The sequence below is a fragment of the Artemia franciscana genome, chromosome 18 (assembly GCF_032884065.1).
Source record: "Artemia franciscana chromosome 18, ASM3288406v1, whole genome shotgun sequence".
Classification (NCBI taxonomy): Eukaryota; Metazoa; Arthropoda; class Branchiopoda; order Anostraca; family Artemiidae; genus Artemia; species Artemia franciscana.
The window spans coordinates 33,658,474-33,685,291 of NC_088880.1; the positions used below are offsets into that span (position 1 = coordinate 33,658,474).

The 26,818-nt window shown below is 35.0% G+C and overlaps 1 long non-coding RNA gene across 1 annotated transcript; it reads right to left on the minus strand.

Annotated features, from left to right (window-relative positions):
* Nucleotides 1-282: 282 nt before the first annotated feature.
* Nucleotides 283-26,818, minus strand: LOC136038900 (uncharacterized). The gene is made up of 2 exons (XR_010620340.1): nt 26,740-26,818; nt 283-1,291 (listed from the first exon to the last, which is right to left on the minus strand). It is a non-coding gene; the product is annotated as an uncharacterized LOC136038900 (long non-coding RNA).

Below are 26,818 nucleotides of genomic sequence, written 5' to 3' on the forward strand. Positions count from 1 at the left end.
GATTGGTGCATAAAAAAGGGCTTTTCACTGCAAAGCATTTTAAGAAAAAGGAAGGCTTTAAACAATTCATAAAAGGACTACGACTATCCAGTTTTAGGTCTAACAAAGCAGTTTGTTACCATCTATCATCATTATGAATAAAAGTCAGGTTGGCCTCAGAGAATATATAGGGCACTAGAACTTTTAATTTCCGTGAACCCTATCGCAAAAAGGAAGGCTTTAAACAATTCATAAAAGGACTACGACTATCCAGTTTTAGGTCTAACAAATCAAAACACAGAATTGGTTTAATTTATATAATTCAATCACAGCGTATATAATAATTGATCTGTGAGGTGGCCATCACACATATGCTAAAAACAGCTATTAAGAAGAAAACAAAGCTGCCCATCTGTTTGTTCTATGTAAAATAACCTATCCTCGCTTGTGCTACTGACAGGGCTATTGATACAGGTCTAAATAATGGGGGCTTGATCAATGGCCTGAGTTCTCAAATTTATTTGGGGTGGGGTGAAGGATTTTCCTTCTTCTTTTTATAGTAAATATACAACAAAATGATTTCTCAACATCTAAGAGGAATCGTTTTTTTTTAATATTTCTTCAATGAGAGCACTAAGTGAAATATATTTTGAAAACTGTGGTGGGGGTACAATTGCTTCTCCACTGGGTTCTGCTCCCAATTGGAACCCTAGGATTAGATGAAGTTTGGGAATGCCAGGGATCTAAAAGTGTTATCAAAATTTTCCACCTTAGCATACTTAATAACCACTGAGGTGAAGAGGTAGCATTAGCAGTACAGTGTGGGGAGTTGGTGTGGGGTGTCCTTGAATTATCTATAGCAAAGCATTAGTGTATATAAGCAAAATATCAAGACTGGTAGTAAGCAGTAGATAGATCAACACAATAACTTAGAAAAAGAACTCCGATATAAGATAAAAGTTGATTTTTCAGTCATCACGTTGCCACAACTTCCTGGCCACCACTTAAAAAATTTATTTCAAGCAGCTGATTCAGGGAAAACAACAGAATCACGATAGGCTGGGTAGAAATCCTTTGGAAATTTCATATATTCGTTGGAGCTCGTATAAAATTGACTTTCGAAGCGTCTGTCTTTTTTGGTAAACGGGTATAGGTACAATCGATAGGATGGTATGGGTGCTGTAATTGGTCTCAGTCCACGATTATCGTTATACCCTCTAAAGTAGTTTATGCAATTTGGTGACTTGAAGCAATTTGAGAACTGATAGCCAAACGACGATTCCAGGGAGCAAATAAGTATTATTGTAAGGATCTGCAAATAAATACTATGATTATTAATATTATTGAGATTAATGTTATCATTATTGTCATTAATATAATATATCCTGTTGTAGCAAAGTGTGTCGATGTTCTTCCTTGGGAATATGGGGCCCAGGGTTCGATCCCCGCTGCAATAAGGTTGGGCGACAAGCTTGCTACTTGTCCCTGTATGAAACACCCAGCAACTGAAACGTCGATTCGACGCCCTATGCACCAGCAATGGCTCTGGAGGATCTTTATCCTTTTTTTTAATATAATATAAATATTATTATATATCATTATTAATGATATATATATATATATATATATATATATATATATATATATATATATATATATATATATATATATATATATATATATATATATATATATATATATATATATATATATATACAATGATATAAATTAATGTAAAATTAATATTTCTATCATATTGTAGTCCAAACTTAGAATTTCCGACAAATTCTTAAGGACAAAAAGTTAAGAATCGCTGCTCTATGCAAACAAATACAGCCTTATAATGCAGCTTTATAGATGAGATCCAAATTTCTTGAGTATAACGGTTTAGTAAATACAGTAGAATACCCAGGACGAAAAATTTAGTTTTGAAAAGCGCAAATAATTCTGGGGTTTAGGATATACATTCTCAGGTGCCGCTTGCGTCTGTTTATGCATTCCTGAAATTGCAGAACACAGATTATACTTCATATGTCTTATTCATCTTAAAACACCATCACCATCCAACAATTTATATCTATTAGCCAGTGTTCAAGAAATTTCCTTATTCTTTAAAAGACAAGGGCTCCAGTTTATCAGATTTTTCCTTGAGAGTAGTTGTGGACAAGGATAAAAACCGTAAATATTTTAAGAAGAAGAGGAATCCTTCGAACTAAGGTAGATTGAATTTATCTCTTCTTCCCAATATTTTCATATGACCATCGTCATCCTAATGTTATTAAAAAATAATTATAATAGTAGATCCGATATAATAAAATTGTATCCTGTTAAAACATCTTGTCTATAAGGTTAACTCAACTGTTATAAACACTGAAATACAGATGCACAATTATAATGTCAATCTGGATAACAATAATGTTGTAAGTAATTTGTAATTATTACGTTTAAGTAGTAAATTGAATATATTTGTTTTTGTTAAGTAAGTTATTGATGTAAGTTATGAATGAATGCTATCTACCACTCTTTTCGTATTTTATATTGGTCTAATTTCTTCCTTTAGTTTTCTTCATTAAAGTGATTTTCCATTAAAAAAATGGCAAACCCAGGATTCCCCCTAACCATAGAAAATATGTCAAAAATTCTTAGTATGTTATAGTAAACCATAGTTACTAGTTTAATGTATTTACTATGATTTGCAACATAAAAATTTTAAAGGAGATTTTACAGGAAATTTTGAAATGCAGGAAGGGGGCGAGTGAAGGTCACAGGAGCTTGAAATAGTTTACATGTGTGTGATTTGTTTCTTTCTATTTTACTTCGTAAATGATGTTCAATGTTCTTACATGTATTTAGGGTATTAGTTTGTTTGTTGCATTGGTCTTGCGGCTTTTTTTTACAATAAATACATATCGATTTACAGTATTTATATTTGATATAAAAATTGTTACTACTATGGTCTCTTGTCCTTATGTATTCAAGGTCTTTCCTCATTATTATAAGAATGGATTATCGGGACAAGCACACATGTTTGGAAGATGATTAGAAAAACAATTGGGTCTACGTTGCATGGGCAACGCAAGGTGTTGCGGCAACCTTTGTTCAGCTTCACCGAGTGAAGTATTGCGAGAGTAACACTTTGGTTTTGTTTCCTCGCTTTGATTAAACGCTAAAGTAGTTAATCTGTAAGGATCTTAAAATACAAGGTACACCAACTCGCCAAAGTTGCAAACCGTCATTGCAACCAGCAAAAGTTGCGAACCCTTCATCACTGAAGATGATTGTAGCCTAACAGCCAATTATTACTAACAAGTCCCCTACATGTCTTACCACAGGAGCCAAATTGCTCTTACCATCAAATATACCGGAAACAAATAATAGGTACACCAACTTGCAAAGGTTGCGAACCCCTCATTGTCGAAGATGACTATAAGCTTATAGCTGATTGTTTCTTAAAAATCCCTTATATGTCTCCCAATTGGTATCGGCCTATTCTTGGTTTCAGTGTGTACCTTATTATTGAAGTTGTCAACCCCTTTAAACTTTCAAACAGTTACATCTCCTGAAGGAATTTTTCTACTGAAAAATGAATGGCATATACTTTGATCAGCTCATCAAGAGCTATCTCCTTGTCTAAAAAAAAAAAAATCTATTTGTCTTAGTTCAAAAGTTGAATTTTTTGCCGTAGGCCAAGTTTCTAACGTCATCACTTAGAAAGGAGCAATGGATAAAGTCTAATTTCTTTACCAATGAGTGAACTTTTAAAGTTTAAGAGCCACAGCTGATACCATTTCTGTATCGCCCTGTTTACGGTTTCAGTGTGAACCTTACTACTGAAGTTGTCATCCCGTTTAAACTTTCAAACTGGTATATCTCATTAAGGAACTTTTCTATAAAAAAAACACATGATGTATACTTTGATCAGCTCATCAAGAGCTATTGACTGCCTCCAAAAAAAAATGTCCGACTTAGTTCAAAAGTTGACCTTTTTATTGTTTTAAAAAGCAGAATTGTGAGAAAGAGTCAAACTTTAGCGTAAAGAGCAGGGTGTTGAGGAGGGGACAGCCCTTTCATATATAGAATAATTTATACTCGTTTTAAGTTTTTATGTCGCTCCTTACTCCACTTAAAAAGACTTTTTTTTTATTTAGTTAAAGACAAAATTGATTCCTAGTTAGAGAATCTGGCGGGTTACAAACTTACCACAACCTGGTTTACATCATAGAGTGGCACTTTCCTCTTCACGAATAACCGCGTGGAGGAGCATCCCTTTGATGGAAGGGGTCAAAGTCCACCACTTTCTTTACACTACGCTTTGTCGCACCATGCATTGCAGACTTTGCGCCACGTCGGGCAAAGTCCTGCCACAATGACCAGGTGTAGACACCTTTTAAAAATTGAATATCCATGAATTTATTCCTAAGAAAGGTATTAACAATCGACAAGTAGGCCTGGCTAGTATAATTCATCTTTGCTATGGTCGTCTTTTTTTTCCTTTTTTTTTATTTAAGATGGCAGCGATAAACCAGATACAAAACGTGTTGATTGTTGTCACGATTATGATGTCAGAGTTACAAACTTAATTAGACTTATTAACTCAAGTATGATGAACAGATGAGCACTTCCTGGATTTGTATTACAGGCACTGAACAAGTTTTCATGCCTTTATAGTACATGTCTTCGATTCACACCTTCGATCAAATTAGTTTCATCTCACGGGTTATAATCCCAGAAAGGGTATCGTCCCCTGACTTGTGTATTATCCAGAACGCACTCAAGACGTTTGCTCTGTTTATCTGAGAAAAATCTGTTTGATTGTCTTTAATCGTGTTGTAATTAGCTTTGTCTCAATGAGAAAAACTAAGATGCTAGTATATTTTGATTAGCTATTTAATATATAGAGTTGGTCAAGGTAGGTTAGGCTAAGTATTTAATATAATACGTTCTGGGAGGCCTGCTTTCAATAATTCTTTGTTGTAGGTTTCCATAATTTTGTTACTAAAGTCTTATATTTTCATAATGTTTTGGTATAAATCATTATGGTTAACCTAACTTCACCTTTTGAGTGTCTTTTGGATAATACACAAGTACCCAATAAAGTACTGAATCTGTCACTGCCTAAAATAGTTAGATGTCACTCCTATTAGTAGTCCCTGCCTATTATCCTCTCGTCTTGAAGGATATCGTCCCCTTGCCTTGGAAGTAATCTTTGTTTAAATCAATACAAACTTATTAAGTCAAGAAAAATGGAAAAAACATAGTTTAAAAATCTGCTAAAAAAAAAAGTAAAGAAATAAGACAAGTAAATTAGTCAATAAAGTACTAGATCCGCCACTGCCTGAAATAAGATACAAAAACAGAACAAAAAACAAAATAAAGTGGCGATAAAAACAAAACAACAGAAGACACAAACAGCAAAACTCAGTGAAGTACTGGACCCGTAACTGCCAAAAATAGAAAAGTAATGAAGTTTACTCCTTTCTTGCCTATTTTCCTCTCGCCTTGAAGGATATTGTCCCCTTGCCTTGGAGTTAATCTTTGTTTAAATAAATACAAACTTATTAATTCAAGGAAAATGGAAAAAAACACAGCTTAAAAATCTGCTAAAAAAAAGTAAAAAAAGACAAGTAAATTAGTCAAAAAAGTACTAGATCTGCCACCGCCTCAAATAAGATACAAAAACAGAACAACAAACAAAACAAAGCAGGGACAAAACAAAACAACAGAAGACAAAAACAGCAAAATTCAATGAAGTACTGGACCCACAACTGCCTAAAATAGAAAAGTAGTGAAGTTTACTCAGAGAAGTTAATTTTTGGCTGACATTTACAGCGTACATTATTTCTTCTTGTTCTGAATGATAAATCAATTAGTAAAAATAAAAACAGAGCTTTATTAATTTATTCCGAAAGAACAATACATACAAGTCCTAGGACTATTTACGGCTCCTGGCTAGTTTGGCTTTATATAAGTTAATTAAGGTTGACCTAACATTTACAAAGTATGTTTCTTTTTCCTTTTTCTGAGGGACAAATAGATAAGCAAAAGTAAATAAATCAATCATGTATTATTTTATTCAAAATATATAAGGATCATTAGATATTGAGCTATCAGGGGGCATATCCTTCTCTGGCAATGGAGAAAAAATAACAATTAAAATAAAACAAAACAACCAAACTTATAAAAAGCTTTTTTTTTGCAAACTGAGAAATTGAATGTGATAGTGCCTTCCTTTGCCATCTTACAAGAACACCACGACATTTTTATATACTAAAATGCAGAAACACCATTTAGGGGGGGGGTTCAGGGGGTTTGGGGGCAAATGCCCAGCCCAGATTTTTCAGGGGGAGCCAGGCTTCCACCACAAGGGCCCTTTGCCGGCCATAATAATCCATTATGTCCAACATAATCCATTATGTCCAATTGATTTGAAATTACTGCACGCCTATTACTTTCACCGACGTATTGTTCGCTTAAATAAGAAAGTTTCTCACTGAGGAGGGCCAGCCTTTAGTCTGGTTGAAATTTACACTTTCAGTTTAATCACTTAACCTCGTTGATTATGATTTTTGATGTTATAATTAATCTTAGAGGTCAGGGTGGCTGAGTTCCACATTGGGTTACAGTACATTTCCATGCAACGGGTGCTGAAAATGAGTTTTTACTTAGAATATTCGATCGATGTACCGCAAAAACTCGCATTTTTTACGTGAAAGTTGGGGGGCCCAAAATGGAGGCCATGCCCACCCCAAGATTTGGCCCAAATGGCACCTCTGCTAAATAGTTAATAGCTTAGGTGTTGCCTTGACCAAGGAAAAAAAAAGGTAAAGGATACGGCATTAAGACTATACAGTCCGTACTGGCGGTGCTGATCTCCGTTTCTTGGCCCTTCAGCCAGGAAGTGCAATGGGGGGTTGGGGACCAGCCATCCTGTGCTTTCGCACACCCTTCCTGTTTACCTTCCCCAGATTTCTCCAGGTACCCATTTAGAGCTGGGTCGACTCTGGCTAAGCTTACAGAGTCACACCACTGACCTCCATCCCAAACTGAAGAATTGGGTACATCGGGATTCGAACCCGCGTCCTCTCAGACGAAGGATCCCGAATCCAGCGCACCAACCCACTCGGCCAGGACGGCCATTCAGCAAGGAAGGCAATTCAGCAGTAATAGCTTATGCCTATCATTCTTATGTGCGAAATAAAAATAACTACTTTTTTCAAAGGAAAGTAAGGAGCAATATTAAAACGTAAAACAAGCAGAAATTACATTTATAAGAGGGGTGGACCCTTCTTCAACACCTTGTTTTTAGCGCTTAAGTTTTTTAGTACTTTTTTATTAGAAAAAAACTCCTTATTGTTCTAATTAAATGAACCATGCGTTTCAGCAGTCCTTCTTATCAAAATGGGACAAAATTCAACCGGAAAATTACCCTAAACATCCCCACGCGTAAAATTTAGTCGGCAAAGAGACAGCAAGCCATAAGAAGAATTTCGTATAAGAGTTCTGATAGATTCCCTGGTGTAAAATTTCCCAGGAAAAATTGACCCCTCGAACCTGTCCTTCCTAAGGAAAAGTCTCCCCGTGGAAAACACCCCTGCGAAAAATTCACCCCTCCCCCTACCGGAAAATGTGTGCATACTTCCCAATAACAAGTATTACAACGAACTGTTTGAAAATTACTTGCCTGTCATGAAAAATCTTCAAAATAAGTTTTTTTTTGGAATTTGGAGATTGATTAATTAGAATGCAGATATAATGAATTTCTGCTGAGATAATTTTATTTGTTGATGTTTATAATTTAGTCTCACTCGCAGAACCAGTATGATTCAACTCTGATATGCAAGGGTGGCCAGTTGTGAATCCTAACGCATTGCAACTTCTTTTTGTTCAGTACATCAGCGATCTTCATGATCCGCTAATCAGTGGAAAGACAAAATCTATTACTTCACAGTAAACAATTTTAAGAACTTAAAAATATGACTGGGAGAAGCAATGTTCTTTACCGTACCACTCCATTTCCTGGCCAATTTCAAATTAAACTTCATTTCAGAATATTCCTAATTGTTTTTTTGCGTTATTGATAAAACTTCCAGGATATGTTAAGGGGGATACTCAATAAAACTAAAACATCTTACGTCCATGTTGGTTTTCTATAAGGCTTGTCAACCATTTCTTAGGAACGGCTAAGGGTTTTAAGTTAAAAATTTCAGGGCATGTTGAGGGGATTTATAGGCAGCTAACCAGTCCCCTCCACCGCACTTTCAGCTATCCTCCACTAAATACATCCATTCAATAATTATAAACAGCAATTCTGTTCAAATTGTCTAAAAATTAAATCGCGTTCTTCCAAGGATGACATGACACACCAGAGCCCCTAAAGCAAGAGCTGTAAAGAGTACAAGTTGCCCCTTGTTTACACAGGGGCAGGATTATTTATCAGGAAAGGAGGACACGCATGTTCCAGGGTCTCTTAAAAGGGTTATGGCACCAAAATAAAACTTTTCAGAATTGTTGAGGAAAATACTGAAGAAAATCAAAACATACTACGGCATAGAGGTTGTGATAAGGGCTTATCTGCAATATCTCAGGAACGGATGACAGGTATCAGGTCGAAACTTCATGATTCAAATAGTCTAAGGGTCAAATAGCTGTACCTTCAGGGATAATATAGCCCCTAGACCCCCAACATAAGGGTTATAACTTAATTAAGTTGCCTGCTGTTTACACATATAATTTTTATTGGGAAAGGACATTTCTGTTCCCAGGTCTCCAAAAGCGCTTACTGTATTAAAGTAAAACTTTCCAGAATTTTTTAGAGGGATGTCCACCAAAACAATCTGTGCATACTGGTTGTTAAAACAATGTATCTGCGATACCTCACAAACTCCCGAGGCTATTAATTTGAGAGTGTTAACCAGCTCATACCAGTAATCAGGGGGTTTATGGATTTAAACGGACAGTACCCCCTCGATTTCCGGTAACACATTTTATAAGACTTCTTCAAGACGCAGTAGCTTGTTACGTAAAAGATTTTATTTGCTCATGCAAATTATTTCTTTGGTTGCGATATAATAAGTTTTGCTTATTTATGCAAGTGATTTTCCTAGGATGTTACGTAATAAGAATTGTTAGAGTTCAGGGGATCTATAGTCAAGATGAAGGTGCTAGTTACGCAATCATGATTGTTTATTTTTGGTTCTTGTGTAATAAGACTTGTTAGAGTCCGCTGGTCAAGATGTATATGTAGACGTTACGTAATAATTTCTTTGATTATTTAAAGACTTGGAAAAGTAGGGGGAAAACCTTCATGATTCTCTAGTCAAGATGCAAACGTACGTTTTACGTAATAGTTCCTTTGATTGTTTAAAAACCTAGAGATTTAGGAGATAAACATGTAGGATCCGCTAGTGAAGTGGGGAAGCCTATATAATGGGTTTGTTTACCTATTTTGAGGATGGTATAATTGTGCGTGACTTGGTAGATCTATTGGGATTGACGTAATCTCCTGTGACATGTTTCTTCAAGACCGGTTTGGAAACTCCGCTTGTAACTGACAAGGGCACACACATGGGTGTTACATAATGACCGTGCACACGTGAGTGTTAGATAATGACGGCAGGCAAATGGGTCTTACGCAATGGCGGCGTACACGTGAGTGTTGCGTATTGAGAGTGCGAACGTGGTATGTCAAGTAATGGTAGGGCAGACCCGGGGTGTTGCATAATACCTTAAGAGATTTTGTTTCGAGATTTCATTTTTTTTGAGGCATTTTTTTCAAAACTTTTTTATCGATATTTCCTGTTTTTCGAGACGTTTTTGATATTATTTTCGAGATTTCATTTTCTTTCAACGCGTTTTTCAGGGAAACTTTATGTTCCAAGGATTTTTGTCCCCTATTGAAATAGAACAAGATTTCCCTCAACAGAATGGATCACTAGACAGCTGGACCAAGAAATCATTTTAATAGTTGGATTTGGGGAATACTTTATAATAGAAACGTTTAGAAATATATGGATCACGTGCTTCTTATGTCTGCAATAATTGACATGTAGGGGAAAAAAATCAATTGTTAGAAATTGGTTACAGTTGATGTGCAACTGCTTGTTACAGTTTTACTAAATTTCTAACGTGACCTAAAAGGGTTAAGTTAGATATTAAATCAGTAAGATTTTACATAGCATTGGATTTAGATGTTAAATTGTGTTAATGATTATTTATTATGATTCATCCTGAAACAAGAAATATAAGACACGAAGTTTTTTTGGACATACAAATTTTATTGATAAAAAGAAAAACATTATAAATTCACAATCACAGAAAAAGCGATTAACACCCAACAAACGAAAAAACATACGTGAAAAAAGCGGATATGGGATAAAAAAGCAAAAACAAGCGTGAATCAAAGAAAGGTGGGGACACTTTTAAGAAGTTAAAAATATAAATGGGATAATGTCCATTACCCTACCACACCACTTCCTGACCGATTTCAAATTAAAGTTTATTCCAAAATATTTAAAATTGTTTTTTGTTATCGATAAGACTTCTAAGATATGTTGAGGGGTATGTCCAATAAAACTGAAACATTTGATGTGCACGCTAGTTCTCTATAGCGCTTGCCAGCAATTTTTTAAGGACGGCTGAGGTTTTTAAGTGAAAAACTATAGGGTAGATTTATAGGGGGGAGGGGTACCGAAGGGTAACCAGTCCCATCCACGGCCTTTTAGCTGTCCTCCACTAAATATATCCATTCAAAAATTATAATCAGCCATTTTGTTCAAATAGTCTAAAAAATAAATAGTAATCTTCCAGGGATGAAATAAACACCAGAGCCCCTGGAGTAAGAGCTGTAAGGCATACAAGATGCTACTCGTTTACACAAAGAATTATTTATTGGAAAAGGGACATGCATGTTCCAGAGTTTCCTAAAAGGCTTATGGCATAAAAATAAAACTTTTCAGCATTGTCTAGGGAATTATTGAACAAAAACAAAACATACTACGGCACACAAGGTGTGAAAAGGGCATATTTGTGATATCTCAGGAACACGAATGTCTTGTTTTTGGTGTCTGATTTGGTTTCTGTCTTTGTGATTTTGACTTTGTGATTTTGTGCTTGCTTTTCTCTCTCTCCCACGGAGCCTGTTGGACTGAGTGTCTGTTTGCATGTCACTGTCCCTGTATTTGTGTGTTTATGTGTCTGAATTTCTGTTTATGTGTATGTTTTTTGTGTCTCTCCCACTGTGTGTGTAAGACCGGTTCCAATGCCATTGAATTAGGACAAAGTGGTCCTAGATAAGACCTAAAATCTGGTAGAGAAGAAGAAGGATTTCCAGAAGAGGCTGTAGTTTTGCCGATATTAGCAAAATAGGAAGTAAACGCATCTTGAACTTTTAGCTCACCCTCTACATTTTTGCCGTCAATCACAGCAATTGAAGGGACAGAAGAAGGCAGAAAAGATTACCGCAACTCTTCTATAAGTTTTGAGAAATTTCTAAAGCATAGGCATAAGCCTTAAAGATGATTTTTCTTCCTCCAACTTTTAAGGAGTCTAGGAGTCATCCAGGGATTCAAAGGGGTTGTTCTTTTTGATGCTGGGTTCGACTGGGGTGCATCACATGTATCAAAGATAACATCTTTCAAAGAATCCTAAGCCAGTTGAACAAAGAATCTATGTCAGGTTCATTTTCAGAAATATTCCATCTACGATGATACCAACCCCTTAAAAATAAATTGAAATCATGTTTAGTTTTTTTTCAATCATGCTTGGGTCAGTATTTTCCCATTGACTAACTTATCATAGTGACAATCTGAGACTAGGTATCTTTTAGAGTGAGAGTCACAAGTCTCTTTCAGACAGGAATTGCAATCCTTAATTTGTACAGCAGATCCTCTGTACAATTTCAATGGATTGGATAATCTACATTTTACGTTATAGTCATAAACTGTAGTGCAGTTCTTACATGACGACCAGCTACCCAGTGTATATAAACAAAGAATACATGTGTGTTACCTTTTTTCACTGTGTTGACTCTCATACCACTAAATACATACTTACTTGCGAGCAATAGGAATGTTCTGTTTACTTCTAGAGAGAGAGAGAGAAGTAATCGAGTGAAGTTAAAATCGATTACATCTGTTTTGGACCGGATTTTTTGAAAAATTTCGACAGTTTTAATGGAAAAAAGATACTGAAAAATCATCTTAGAAACTTGCATGCTTTGAGGTAGTGTTAAAAAACATATAAATAATATTATTTTGTCTTGTTTCGATTAGCACGTCAATAAACTGAGTAAGTTCATTTGGCCCACAACGTAAAAGCCTCATACAATAATCTACAGTTGGAGCACCATTTTCTATGATGATGTGAAGCATTTTTCCAGATAATATTTTGTTTTGTATTGTTTACATCTGAAATTGATCATTTAGATGAAAACAATTTTTCAATGTTACAAGATTCTGTAAGATTTTGTTTTTCTTAAATAAATCCATTTTCGTTCTTGACAATTTAATTGCCGATCATAGACTAAACTAACATTAGCAAGTTTCTACTTTATGTACATTCTCAACACCTATTGGTAACCTAGGGAGAGAGAGGTAAAAACGATTATATAAAATATCCAACCAAAAAAATATAAAAAATATATATGTTCAGAAATGAAAGAAAAGAATAATATAAATAATCACTCTTTTTCCATGAGTTGATTCAATCCATTGTCCTCAATGTGCATCATGATTGCATTCAATCATGTTGTAGTCTGGCTATATGTATTATATTCACTTTTTTGCGAAACGTAATTGTTCTTTTTATTTAAATTTACTCAACGATGTAACTTATCTACCAAATATGTCATCGCACTCAAATATTAGTGAACAACCCTTAACGATTTCAACTACTACATTGGGAGCTCTTGTCTTCACATCGTCACTGTCAACTCTCTCAAGTTTCAACAGTGTAAAACGACACATTTTTATTTAGGGTATTACAACGTTTTTTTCCAACTGGAAAAACGTAAATTATTCAAGTGTATACGTGGAACTGTGATACTAAGTTGCTGACTGTCTAACTTTTATATCAATGATCAAGTAATGGGTACGCTTCGCCTGAACCACTTTTATTCAAAGGCCTGTTCCACCGAGAAATAAAAGCTCGCTAGCATTTCCAAGAATTGCCTGATCACCCTGAAATTGGGTCATAGGAACGTTGGGGTACTGTGCGCAAGTATTCCTGGCATTGTTTCATCGAGAAACAAGCGTTTCCAAGACTTTCTCTTATCAACTGGAAAATGCGATAACACCATGTTGTGTCGTAGGAATGATGGGATACTATGCGGTTGTATTCGCGGCAATGTTTCCAAAAGAATATCTGGCATGCATTTCCAAGAATTTCTCTTATCAGCAAGAAATCACAATAACACCGTGTATGTTGTAGTAATGATAGGATATGTGTAACGTCAGACAAATAGATAGGGTACTACTACTTCTACTACTACTGCTTTGGTTTTGACTTAGACTGTGACAGCTACTACTACTACTACTACAACTGATGCTGCTACAACATCTACTACTACTATTGAACCGAATCAGAAGACTATAAATGCCTCCAGGTTGTCAAAAGAGCCTATCTGCAACACCTCTGTAATCTAAAGTGATTAATCTGGAAAATACAAAGAATATTGAAGGGAACGTTAAACTAAATTAAAACAGACTAAGTGCCTCCAAATCGTCAAAAAAGGGTGTCTAGGCGTGTCTATATTGATCTCAGGAACGGCTACGGCTATTGAGTTGAAACTTTCTGGGACTGCTAAGAGTGATATTAAACTAAATCAAATTACACCGATATACTTCGAGATTACAAAAACAATATATATGCAATATTTCTAAAGTAAAATCTTATTAGACTGAAAATTTAGGAAAATGTTAAGCGGGATGTTGAAATTGAGGACATTTATGTGGGTCTAGTCGTCAAAAGAGGGTATATGCAGAATCTCGGGAACGGCTAGGATCACTAAATAGAAAATTTTAAGATATTTTAAAGGACAACCTTTGTATATAGGTTGTCAAAATTGAATTTCTGTATCTGAGGAGCAAAAGATATTAAGTTGAAACTTTCAGAGAAGAAATGTTGATGAGGATATTGACATAAATCTACAGACACCAATTGAATCTCAATAGTAAAAAAAGGTATGTGACATATTTCTAAAACAGATAGAGCATTAAGTTCGAACTTTCGGAAAACTTTGAAAGGGATATTGAATTCACAAAGCTTATATGCTTTATGATTCCAAGGCTCTAAAATATTTTGATACCAATAGCTACATCAAAAGAATCGCATTTTAATGCTGATTGTAAATATATAAGTTTCATCAAGTTCAGTCTTACCCATCAAAAGTTACGAGCCTGAGAAAATTTGCCTTATTTCAGAAAATAGGGGGAAACATCCCCTAAAAGTCTTAGAATCTTAACGAAAATTACACCATCAGATTCAGCATACCACAGAACCCTATTGAATTTTGTATTTTTCGCCAGAAGGCAGATCACGGATGCGAGCTTATTTGTTTCTTTGTTTTGTTTTTTCCCAGGGGTGATTGTATCGACCCAGTGGTCCTAGAATGTTGCAAGAGGGTTCATTCTAACAGAAATGAAAATTTATAGTGCCCTTTTTAAGTGACCAAAGAAATTGGAGGGCATCTAGGCCCCCTCCCATGCTAATTATTTTCCAAAGTCAAAGAATCAAAATTCTGAGATAGCCATTTTTTTTCAACGCAGTCGAAAAACCTTATAACTATGTCTTTGAGGACGAGTGACTCCCCCCTAGTCCCCTTGGGAGGGGCTACAAGTTACAAACTTTTACCAGTGCATACACATAGTAATGGGTATTGGGAAGTGTACAGACGTTTTCAAGGGGAAATTTTGGGTGGGAGTTGGGTTGAGAAGAGGGGGATATGTTGGGGGAACTTTACATCGAGTAATTTGATATGGGGGTAGAAAATTTCCATGAAGGGAGTGCAAGATTTCCTAGCACTATTTAAAAAGAAAAAAAAATGAAAAATAAATTTGAAAAAGAAGTTTCAACTGTAGGTAAGTAGCTGCATTAAAACTTAAAACAAACAGAAATTATTATGCTTTTGAGGGGCTCACCTCCTCCTAATACCTCACTCTTGATGCTAAAGTATTTTTAGTTATTTCAACTATTTATTCTACAGCTTTTGTGATTCAGGGGTCATTTTTAATGAATTGGGACAAAATTTAAGCTTTAGTGTAAAGAGCGAGGTACTGACGAGGGGGTGAACCCCCTCAAATATGTAAGAAAAACATGAGAATACAAAAGTTCGTTACGTAAGCTAATTTATAAGTTGCGTATACCTTTTACTAATAAAAACATTCGTAAAAAATTAAAAGTTCTAGTTGCCTTTCTAAGTAACCGAAAAATCAGAGGGCAACCAGGCTTCCCCCCCTTCCGCTCCTTTTTTTCTCAAAATCATTAGATCAAAGCTATGAGAAAGCCATTTAGCCAAAAGAATAAATATGCAAATTTCGTTTTAGTTATTCCTCTGCGGAGAGCCAAAATCAAAACATGCATTGATTCAAAAACGCCTCGCTCTTTACGCTATTAAAAAAGCAAGTTTTTTTAACTAAAAGAAGGAGCGACATTAAAACTTAAAATGGACAGAAATTAAAGATTAACAGAATATAAAGGGGCTGCTTCCTCATCAACGCCCCGCTCTTTACGCTAATGTGTTTTTACTGTTTTAAAAAGTATAGCTAAGAGAAATTGTCAAACTTTAGTGTAAAGAGCGGGGCGTTGATGAGGAAGCAGTCCCTTTCATATACGAAGTAATTTCTGTTCGTTTTATGTTTTAATGTCGCTCCTTACTTTCAGTTAAAAAAAAGTTTTAAGTTTTTTTTTATTTAATAGCGCAAAGAGCGAGGCGTTGAGGAGAGACAAACCCCTCTAATAAAGAATAATTTCTGTTTGTTATTAGTTTTAACGTCATTACTTGCTTTCAGTTAAAAAAAAATCTTGTTTTTTATTTAATCTGAGTTCAAGAACCACTCCAAGCCTTGACTTCAAATTGAACAAAATTAATATAATAGTTATTTTCAGTGAAGGCAGAAAAAAGTTCAGATTATCCTATGCAACTTAAGACTTCGTATCAGAATCAAAAATTTCAATTCTTAATTCAGAGAATAAAATTGGAGGTATGTGCATCATATAGCTAATAGTAAAACTTTGCATTTAAAAATGAACAAAAATTCATTTTCAAAAAGAATTATTCGAGTTAAAAGTAAAGAACAGATTAAAACTTAAGAAGAATGCAAATAAACTCCTATATTAATATAAACTTAAATTGAATAAAAAACCTACTTACTGTGAAATAATAAATTAAACTCAAAATCTTCACCATTTTCGATGTAATTCGGGCTATTTTTCAATGTTCATAAATTTATTCTCAAAATCAAACTTTGCTATTAAGACTAATCGAAATCATAGTTGTAATTCCTAAATAAACTACAAATGGCTATTTTTCTAACTAGATGGTTTTTGTTACTATTGGCCGTGGCTCATCCTCTATGACTGCAACCATAAATACCATATACATGGCCCATTTGAAATTTGCCAGAAGTACTCTGCTGTTTCTAAGCCCAAAAAAAATCCCAAAAAATTTTTTTTTTGATTTTTTTTCCCTAAAAAAAACAGCTTTTTCCCAAAAACAATAAAGTCAAACAAGTTATATGAAAAAAAATCCAAAAAACTTTATCCTAGCTCCAAGATGCACACCAGGCGGCAGGAAATGAGTAACAACTCATTCAAAGTAGAAACAAGATATCTCTTTTTTAAGTTTGCTACCCCAATGGAGAAGCAGCTATAAGGCATGACTATTTATGCTGTATTTTAAAACCTTGTATAGACCTAATACTAGTTTTTTTTTCAAACAAAATAAACTCTGATACATAGCCGCGGTCAGAGTTACATCCTGGGGATCTCATTTGGTCCCAAGGTCACTAGTATCTCAACCCTAAAACTTGACATAAATAATGCTGACGATTGTCACGCATATGCTACTAGAGATAAAACCTAATACTCATCACAATGACTCTTTATTTTGATTCATCACGATATTTTTTTTTATTAAAAAGAAAAAAAAGCTAAAATTTGGCATGCTAGTTTGGTGTAGTTTTTGTTTTGATAATACCCCGTTTTATTGCTAATTTTCTCCCAGTGTTCAGTTTTCAATTTGGTTTGTTATTGCGAGAATTGCAGCTGTGTCACTTTTACTGGGTGGCATAATTTTACTTTGTGGCATAAAAGCCACAAAGCGTCTCATTTGTTCTTAAAATGGAATTGATCCGAGTATGTCACATTTTATACTTGTGGCCCCGGACCATAAATAAATGAATGCGATTTGTCACCTGAAAGGGGGGTCATGAATCTTGAGGAGGTCTATTTTCTATCACATAATTTGATTGAGTTACTTCACTGAAGTTTGACATATCTCATATAGCGATAAAAACTAGATAATAATACATTTTCTTTATCTTTATCTTTTATGTAAATAAAAGCATGAGAAGAATGTGTTAACATTTGTATTCAGAGCTATGCTCTTGATCCTTCATTTCCAACGTCGAACAGCAACTGCATACGGAAGCTTGGTAGCAAACAAACTTCAACTCAACCGCAAAGTCCTAGCGAAACTTTACAATACTTCTGCACTCCCGAATTTCCTATACCTTGCACCTTTTTGGCGTACGTTGACGATAACCGAGACGAAGGAGCTTCGGAGAATCTATTTCCGGTATGCCAAATACCTGCTTGCCCTTCCACCATGGTCAAGCAACTCCTGGGTCAATAAAAGATACGGCATCATAGACCCGAATGCTTCTATCAGAGAAAGCATAGAAGCTTATAATGGTAGAATTGGTCAGCACCCATGGAGCTCTATTTTGGTTCAATGAATGTTTTGCTTTTGTATGTTTTAATTGTTTTTAAGTAAGGTAAAGTGTTGCAAAGTTTTTTGTGTAGTTTTTTAGGTCATTTTCTTTTTCCTCATTTCTTTTATTCACATTATACTCCGTTATTCATGTTTATTGTAACGGGTTATAAATAAATTCAATTCAATTCAATTTGTTTATTTTATATATATATATATATATATATATATATATATATATATATATATATATATATATATATATATATATATATATATATATATATATACATATATATATATATATATATATATATATATATATATATATATATATATAATTATATATATATATATATATAATTGTATATATATATATATATATATATATATATATATATATATATATATATATATATATATATATATATATATATATATATATAACAATTCATTGTTTTATTTATAATTTTTTACAAATGTGCGCTAAAAGAATATAGTGTGTGTGTAGTTTCCACGTAGGCTATATCTAAAAGTTTAAAATCAGCGCTCAGACTTAGAACCAACAATAATATAGACACTTAATTTGGGTGATTTAGTCCAAAAGTTCGTGGTAACGAACTGTTGGTAAGGAGCGATGCGGCTCGATAGTAACCAAGACTAAAAATGGAATTTCGATACCATTAGAAATATAAAAAGAATTGGATTACTATACTGATTTCACATATGTAAGATTAGTAAAGGGTAGCGCTACCCAACAAAAGTTACAAATTAGCCTGATTTCAAAAAAAGGGTGGCTCTCGAAAGTCAAGTGATCTAAATTAATATCACGCATTCAGATTCAACATATCCAAGAACCCTATTGCCGAATTTTCGAACTCCCATCTGCAGAAATGTGGAATTTTATATTTTTTCCCGAAGAAAGATCGCGGATGCGTCTTAATTATTTTTTTCCCAAGCCTGATCGTATCGAACTTACTTATGGACCCCTTATCGAACTTACGTACTGACCCACTTAGTCTATTTTTATAGATACTAATTCATAATGAGAATCATCGCATCAACGACTTTATTAATTCAAGCGTGATGAAAAACTGTGTACTTCCTGGATAATTAGGTTTTTGCAAATTGGATTTCCCAACTGTTAATAGTTCATTAAGCTCTTAATGGGATGAAAATGGAATTTAAGATTGTCTTAACTGTTATCTGGTGTGTTCACCTTATCTCATGTTTAATTTGTTTTTCACTTCAGCAGGAACACTGCAATGGTCATCCTTGGGCTTGTTTAGTTTTTCAAAACAGAATAATTTCGACAAGTCGGACGATGATAGTTGACAGCTTTATGCGTAGATAAAGAATTCCCCAAATACTTTACATTTCTTGCTCTTTGCACGAACTGATCTAGGGGCAAGTAGGCATCCTTACCCAGGTGCTGATTTGTGTGGTAGTACGTCGAAGTCCCTAGAACGGAGCAAGGTTTGCCTTGAAGATGTATTTAACTATGCCTGTATCAGCTCCTTATAATGAAAGAAGCTTCAGCTAATTAAAAAATATCTTAGAAACTGGAAAGCCAAGCAGCAGTTAACAAACTTGAGCAAAATCCAAATAGAGCATGATATGGCTTCGAAGCTTTCGTTTAGAGACATTAGAAAGACATTTGCTTCAAGAACAGCACGTAAGCATCAGTTCTAATCTGCAGGATAAGATTAGTTGCATATAATTTAAATTGTATGCATACTGTGTCACCAGTAGAATACTGTTACGTGAATCTTAGATTTTTTCTTGTACCTTCCTGAGTACATAGGATTTAAATAAAAAATACATCAGTGATAGTCAAAAAATTGAATAAATACACAATAAATAAATATATCCTTTAAAGAAGTAAAAAAATCATAATCTGACATCTATAATGGGTTTTGACCAGAAAGGGGCATCAAATTTAATTTTTGTCCCTGGTATTGGCAGGTCAAGATCTTTTGCCACCTTTTTTAAGGATTTTGAATTCAGTAATCCTAAGAATTACTCTCCAAAATATGGATCCACTAAAAAAATGAAGACGTCTTAATTTCCACTGGCAAAGCCAATATGCCCTAAAATAGCCGCAGAGTTGCACCTTCTTCTTTGGTAATGATAACGAATGAAGCATAGTTTGAAAAATATATGAAGTACTCAGAAACATTTTATTATATCCGTAAAACTAGAAAATTAAGAAATTCATGCTGAATTCAGTTCAATCTTACCTTACTTCCTTTGGCGCAATTAGTGTCACATATGAAGTCGGCGAAGCCTCTCCACCAGTCCAAATGTGATGTTGCAGCGGTAGCATACGGTTCAGGCACTAACGACGTGGTAGCCATCCTTAGATCTCGGTCAAAAGTTCCCCGTAAAGTGTTCTTTGAATGACCCCGCCTTTTTCTGTCGCCCGGTTTCCAGTCGGAGACTATCCGAGGAAGGTGGCCTTCTTTCATGCGAAGTCATGTTCTAAATCTGTCCACTTCTTCTTTCTTAGAACAGCAGTAGCGAGAGACTGGCCAGTCCTACCACAAACTTCAGAGTTACTAACTCTCTATTGCCAGCTTATATTTAAAATTCTCCTTAGGCACACATTTTTGAATACAATAATTCTTTTTTCAAGTTGTTTATTCATTTTCCAGCGCTCACCAGCGTAGAGAAGCACGGAGAGTAAACTGTTATTGAAGAGATCTAACTTCAATCGTAAAGAATACTTGCTGCTACTCCGAATGGGATATAGTCTGTAAGAAGATCTGGTTGACTGGCCAATTCTGCGTTTAATCTCAGACATTATTTCGCCATCACAATCGATCCAGCTACCCAGGAATTTGAAATCTTTTACCTGTCCTATATTGGTGTTCTTGTGATGCAGAACAAGCGGTGAGTTTGTGATGGACATACTCTTTGATTTATCAACTTTACTGGTTAGCCCAACTTTTTCTGATTTTACTATAATTGTTTCAAGTAGCTGCTATAACCTTTGTTTAGAATTTTCTAGCAAGATCGCGTCATCCAAAAAAACAAATCAGGCAGTTGCTTACTGCTTATCTTTCCACGATATGCAGATTTTTGTCTTAATATGTAGCCCGTTATAATTACAAAAAGAAAAGGGAAAAGTACACATCCCTGACGCACACCAGACATGATCTTGAAAAACCTGGTTGCGCCATTATCGGTCTTGAAGCAGCACTCTTCGTATAGGGAGATAATCATGCTAGCTAATCATGATAATCAGACTAGTTTTTCTGGCACCCCAAAATGCTTGACGACAATTCTCCACCATTTGGTGCAAATAGCAGAGAGCTACTTACTCCGACACGCGCAGTAAACTTCTGTCACGTTGCATTTATTTGTATAACGGGCACCTTACACGAAGCATGGCATGTGCAACCCGTTTTTTACGTTTTTTTCGTTTTTCGCGTTTTTTTACATTTTTGTTTGTTTTACATTTTTTTTTTATATTCGTGTTTTTTTTTGTTTTTTTTTTAAACAGGACATTCTTCAGTTGCTCCAAATTTTTCTTTTCGTCGATACAGTTTGATACAGCTTGCCAAATTTCAAACGGTTAACCCCATAGTAGATGGACTACTAAATAACTAATCATTCCACATCTGGAGTATGGTATAAAGTATAAAACGCGTTTCTTTGGCAGATAGTAATGCAGCCAAAGTTGTATTTTGGAAGGGTTTCAACATACCAACAATCAAGCATCCTTTAATAAGTTGCAACAAGAAACTTGAATTTTGTCTAAAACTGATACCAATATTTATGCTTCTCAAAAATCTTGAAATAATTCAGAACTAAAAGACTTTCCCCTTCAGTGTAGCCCTTGCAGGAGTAAACTCATTTTTTACGGGTCTCTTTAAAAAAGGGAACTACTTTAAAAATACAAATGATTCCTTCCTATTTCAATTATAAAATTTATTTATTTATATATTTCACTCTTTTACTTTGTGTTTGTTCGATTTTGGCTTAGCTCCAATGTAAATGTAAGTAAACCCAAATTGTTGGTAGGGTCAGGCGTTGACACAAAATTTATATATTTTCGACCTACCCCATCTCCAGAGGATGGAATGGCATATATCGTTAGTAACCATAGACAGAGGAGACACAGAAGGAGAGGGAGATGAGTCATTAAAAAGGTAGGATCAGTTGTTAAAAAGAGCACGTGAAATTGCGGCACAACTCCGTAATTTTCCATAGTTTGTTTCTTCACTTGACCTTGTCCGGGTTTCCCTGACTTTTAGACCCAAGACTTCCAGGTCCCCCTCTACTCCTTCCATCATTTTGTCAACGTAACTACAAGGGAATTGGTACGTAGTCCTCTTGGTTTGGATCCACCGCGTGCGCAGGAAATTCCCAGAAGTAAAAAATTTGCTAGAAAATATCAATACATGTCTACCAAGGAGAAAAAGAGAGATTGTTGTCATATACTTCCTTGCTTTAATTCCATTGGTTTTTAAAAATATATTTTTCTAGTCCATTACATTATTCCTTAAACGTAAGTTCGAAAAGGAAAGTAAATAAAAACATTAAACCTGTTATCTCTTCTATTACCTGCAGCTGCTATTCCAGATATTGAGCCATTAAAATGAACACTAAACGTAATAGAACCTTCCAAGCGATATTTCAATCCAGTAAAAAGAACGAATTGCTTTTGATTCAAAAGTCTTATTTAGCAGTATTTTCTCTGGTTCTCTGTCCCTTCACGCTTAACACTTGTTATTCATGGTGACCTTCGTTTACTCCCCGATAAATACCCCCACACAGCGTTTATCCCCCAATAGAAAATACCCCAAGAGGAAAATAGCCCCCCCCCCCCGCCGAAAAAACCCTGACGCTTATCTCCCTGTGGTCAAATACTCCCCCGCGGAAAATACCCCCCGTGGAAAATAAGGCCTTCCAAATTTGAGAATTTAATTGATTTTCTATATATTTTCTGTAGGGGGGATGGAAATTTGGTACTTGTGTATTGTACGCCACTTTATCAAGTTTACGTTGTCGAGAACAAATCGGTTTCTTTGTCAGTTTCTTTCAGCTTAGCGCGAGACAAGACAAAGACAAGTGACAGAGTAGATGGGAAATATATAACTTGGCCTATATATTTGCACATACGGGAGGAAGGGTAAACTATTTGGACAGTTTGAAGTCAGAAAACAGCTCCTACTTCATAATATGGAGAATAATTTTACCTAACACATTTCGTATGCAGACCCTACATACTTTACCCCCCCCCCCCTAGTGTACCAATAAATATAGCCCAAATTTATTAATATAGCCCAAGTTTCAGAAGTAACGAAGAAAATAACAATGTAACCGGTTTGTTTTCAAGTTTTATACATCGTAAACTTGAGTGAGTGAAGTATAATACACAAGCATCGTAATTTTTCATGGAGAAAGAGCCGATTTACCGGTACTATTTAAAACGACCAGAAATTAAACAAGTTTTATTATGAAAATAAAACAAGTTTTTCAACCGAAAGTAAGGAGTAACATCTTAAAGCGGACAGAAATTATTACGTATATGAAAGGGGTTGCGTCTTCCTCAGGACCTCGCTCTTTCCGCTAAAGTATTTTTTCCTTTAAAACAAACTTCATTATTATAAGCTAATAGTCATTGTGTTTCAGGAATCGTTCTTAAAGAATTAAGACAAAAATTTTCCATCATTCTAGTATGAACAGGTGGAGGGACCCGTTTAATTAATATGGGTGGGTCCTCTTATGTGCTCTTAGTGCATATTATCTGGGTGAGATTTACTTGTGGTTTCTTCCATATACATCCCCTCAATTGTCGAGTCCGAAGTCCATTTTTTTGTATTCTTCTCCTAGAAAGCTGATTTTCCGTCAAACTGTATAGGCTCGTGGTGCAACTTTTTCATTTATTTTGGATGCTATTGATTCCCTACATGCTTAGAACGGCTAGGGATTTATAATATTTTAATGGAAGTTAATTAAAATGCACAGGAGTATATAGCCTATATATATATATATATATATATATATATATATATATATATATATATATATATATATATATATATATATATATATATATATATATATATATATATATATATATATATATATATATATATAGGCCAAATTATATATTTCCCATCTAATCCGTCACTTGTCTTATCTCACACTATGCTAAAGAAACTAACGAAGAAACCGTCCCTCGACTGACAACTAATTTAGGACATCAATCTGAATTTTCACCCCTTACCGGACCTTTCAACTATGATTAACAAAATGGCTATCTCAAAATTTTGATTGGCCAACTTTTGGGGGAAATGGGCGTGGGAAGGGGGCTAGTTGCCTTCTGATCTTGGTCACTTAAAAAGAACACTAGAACGTTTAATTTACTTTTGAATGAGCCCTCTCCCAATCTTCTAGGACCATTGGTTTGCGACGGTTATCCTTGGGAAGAACAAAAAAACCGCAGGGATAATAATAATAATAAAAAAAAAACACATCCGTGATCTTTCTTATTGCAATAATAAAAAAAAATTCCACATTTTTGCAGATGGGAGCACAGGAGTCACAAAGGACAACAATGTATATGACTCCTTAAGTAAGCTCAGCCAGAGTCGACCCAGTACTAAATGGGTACCTGGAGAAATCAGAGGAAAAACACGGTAAGCGTCAGATGATTTGTCTCAAACCATGCATTGCACTCCGGGGCGAAGGCATTGAATCAGGAGATCGGTACCTGAAGAAAGGTCACGGATGTATGTCTATTAATTTATTCTTGTTTTAAATTCTTTTCCCAAGGGTAACCGTATTGAACAAATGGTCCAAAAAGAGGATTGGAAGAGGGCTCACTGGAACGGAAATTAAAAGTTCTAGACCCCTTTTTAAGTGAAAAAACATGGAGGGCAACCAGCCCTTTTCCCGTTCCCCTCTCTTTCGCAATGATATCAGATCAAAATTTTTAGATAGCCAACTATTCAGCATAGCTGAATGGTCTAGCAACTATACCTATGGAGATAAGTCGACCCCTCGCGCCCCTGGGGGATGGGATACAAGTTGTGCAATTTTCCCATGTTGTATTTCTTATTGGGAAACCTACGAAAAATTTTTCGGGGAATTTTCAGCGGGGGAAATTTTCACAGAAATATTTTCTATAGGAAGCAAAATTTCGGGGGTGAGTTTCCCAGGGAAAATTTTACACGGTGGGAGATGGGCTGTAAGTTATGCAATTTATTCATTGTTTCCATATATTATCTGTTATTAGGAAACATACAGATATTGTCGGGATGGGACTTTCTATGGGAGGGGGGACTCACTGGAAAAAATTTTCAAAGGAGAGGGATTCCCGGCACGATTTGAAAAAAGATCATAGATTAGAAAAAAAAAATCAAATGAAAGTAAGGAGAATTTCCCAAGTGGAATTGTCCTTTGGAGTTTTGAGCAGGAAGGGAATTGTCCGAGAAGAATTTTTCGGGGGAGGGGAAATTTAAGCGGGTACATTTTTTTTGGCAAATTTTCCGCGGGAAGAACTTCCATAGTTTGACTTTTTGGTCCAATTCCTTACGAACGAATTTCGTTAACAATAAGCTTTTTGAAAGTGCTAAATTTTTTAGCGTAATGAACGAAAGTTGAGGAAGAGAAAGCCCTTTCGTATTCAGAATAATTTCTGTTCGTTTTGTTGCTCCTTAACTCCAGGTGAAAAAACTTGCTTTTTAAATCCATTTATCTGAATGTGATTAAGTAAAAATTTCGTTATCATAGCGTTTAGTTCAGAAAATAGACATAGGTACGTACTCAAGAAGGGGTCTCGGGGCTCTCCCCCTCCGAAGTTCTAGAATTCTGGCTTATTCACCCGTTATATGTAACCAACTTGACTGTTACAGAGGAGTCCTATGAACAGGGTTGCCACTCGGTGAAAAAATTACTAGAGTTCAGTGATTTCTTGAAGGATTTAGTAATTTTCTTCAATAATATGGTAATTTGTGTGCTGATTTAGTGATTTTAGGCAGTATAAACAACCACTAGATATAGGGATTAATCACTAGGTGTAGAAACCGTGCCCATGACTACCTTTCGAAGTTTTGTGTTTGAATAGTAACGTGAAAATCCTCCGTACCTCAAGATGTGTAGATGCATAAGCATAAAGCTTATGCATCTAAGGCATAGGCATTATAAAAATCACTAAAAATACGGATAATTCACTAGGGAGGAAAATCCTGCTCATCACTACCCTTCCAAATTTTGTGTTTGAAGAGTAACGTGAAAAGGACTCCGCACCTCAAGATGTGTAGATGCATAAGCTTATGCATCTAAAGCATAGGCATTATAAAAAATCTCTAGAAATCAGGATAATCCACTAGGGATGGAACCCGCTTATGACTACCCTTTAAAGTTTTGCGCTTGAAAAGTAACCTGAAAAGGCTTTCGTACCTTAAAAACCTTAACTTAACTCGGATAGCATAAAATTATTCCTTACTTGTTTGAACGCTCTATTAGTAGTATTCTAACATTTTGAATGTGGTTAGTAATTAGGTTAATTTTTCATTGTTCATATTATAACGGCGTTTTCGATAAATATCGAAAATATGAAAGCCGACGGAAGAATGTGTAGAATGGCTAGGTTAAGTTATGCTATTTTAAGCCTTTTTTAGACCCAAAAGCTAAAAATATTTTGGTTATTTTCAAGAGCTCAAAAAGGGCTTACATTTAAATTTGTAATTGGAGCAATTATTATATTCGTAAAGAGCTTAAAAAAAGGTATCGAGTGGTAAGTTCACTTTATTCGTAAGTCGATAATATGAACAACGAAAAATTTACCAGTAATTATGCAACAATTATAAAATACTTACTATTTTTCTTATTAACATTCTTCAACACTCCTATTTGCTTCAGATGTTACAAAACAAAAAGTACAAATCTTGTTTGTTG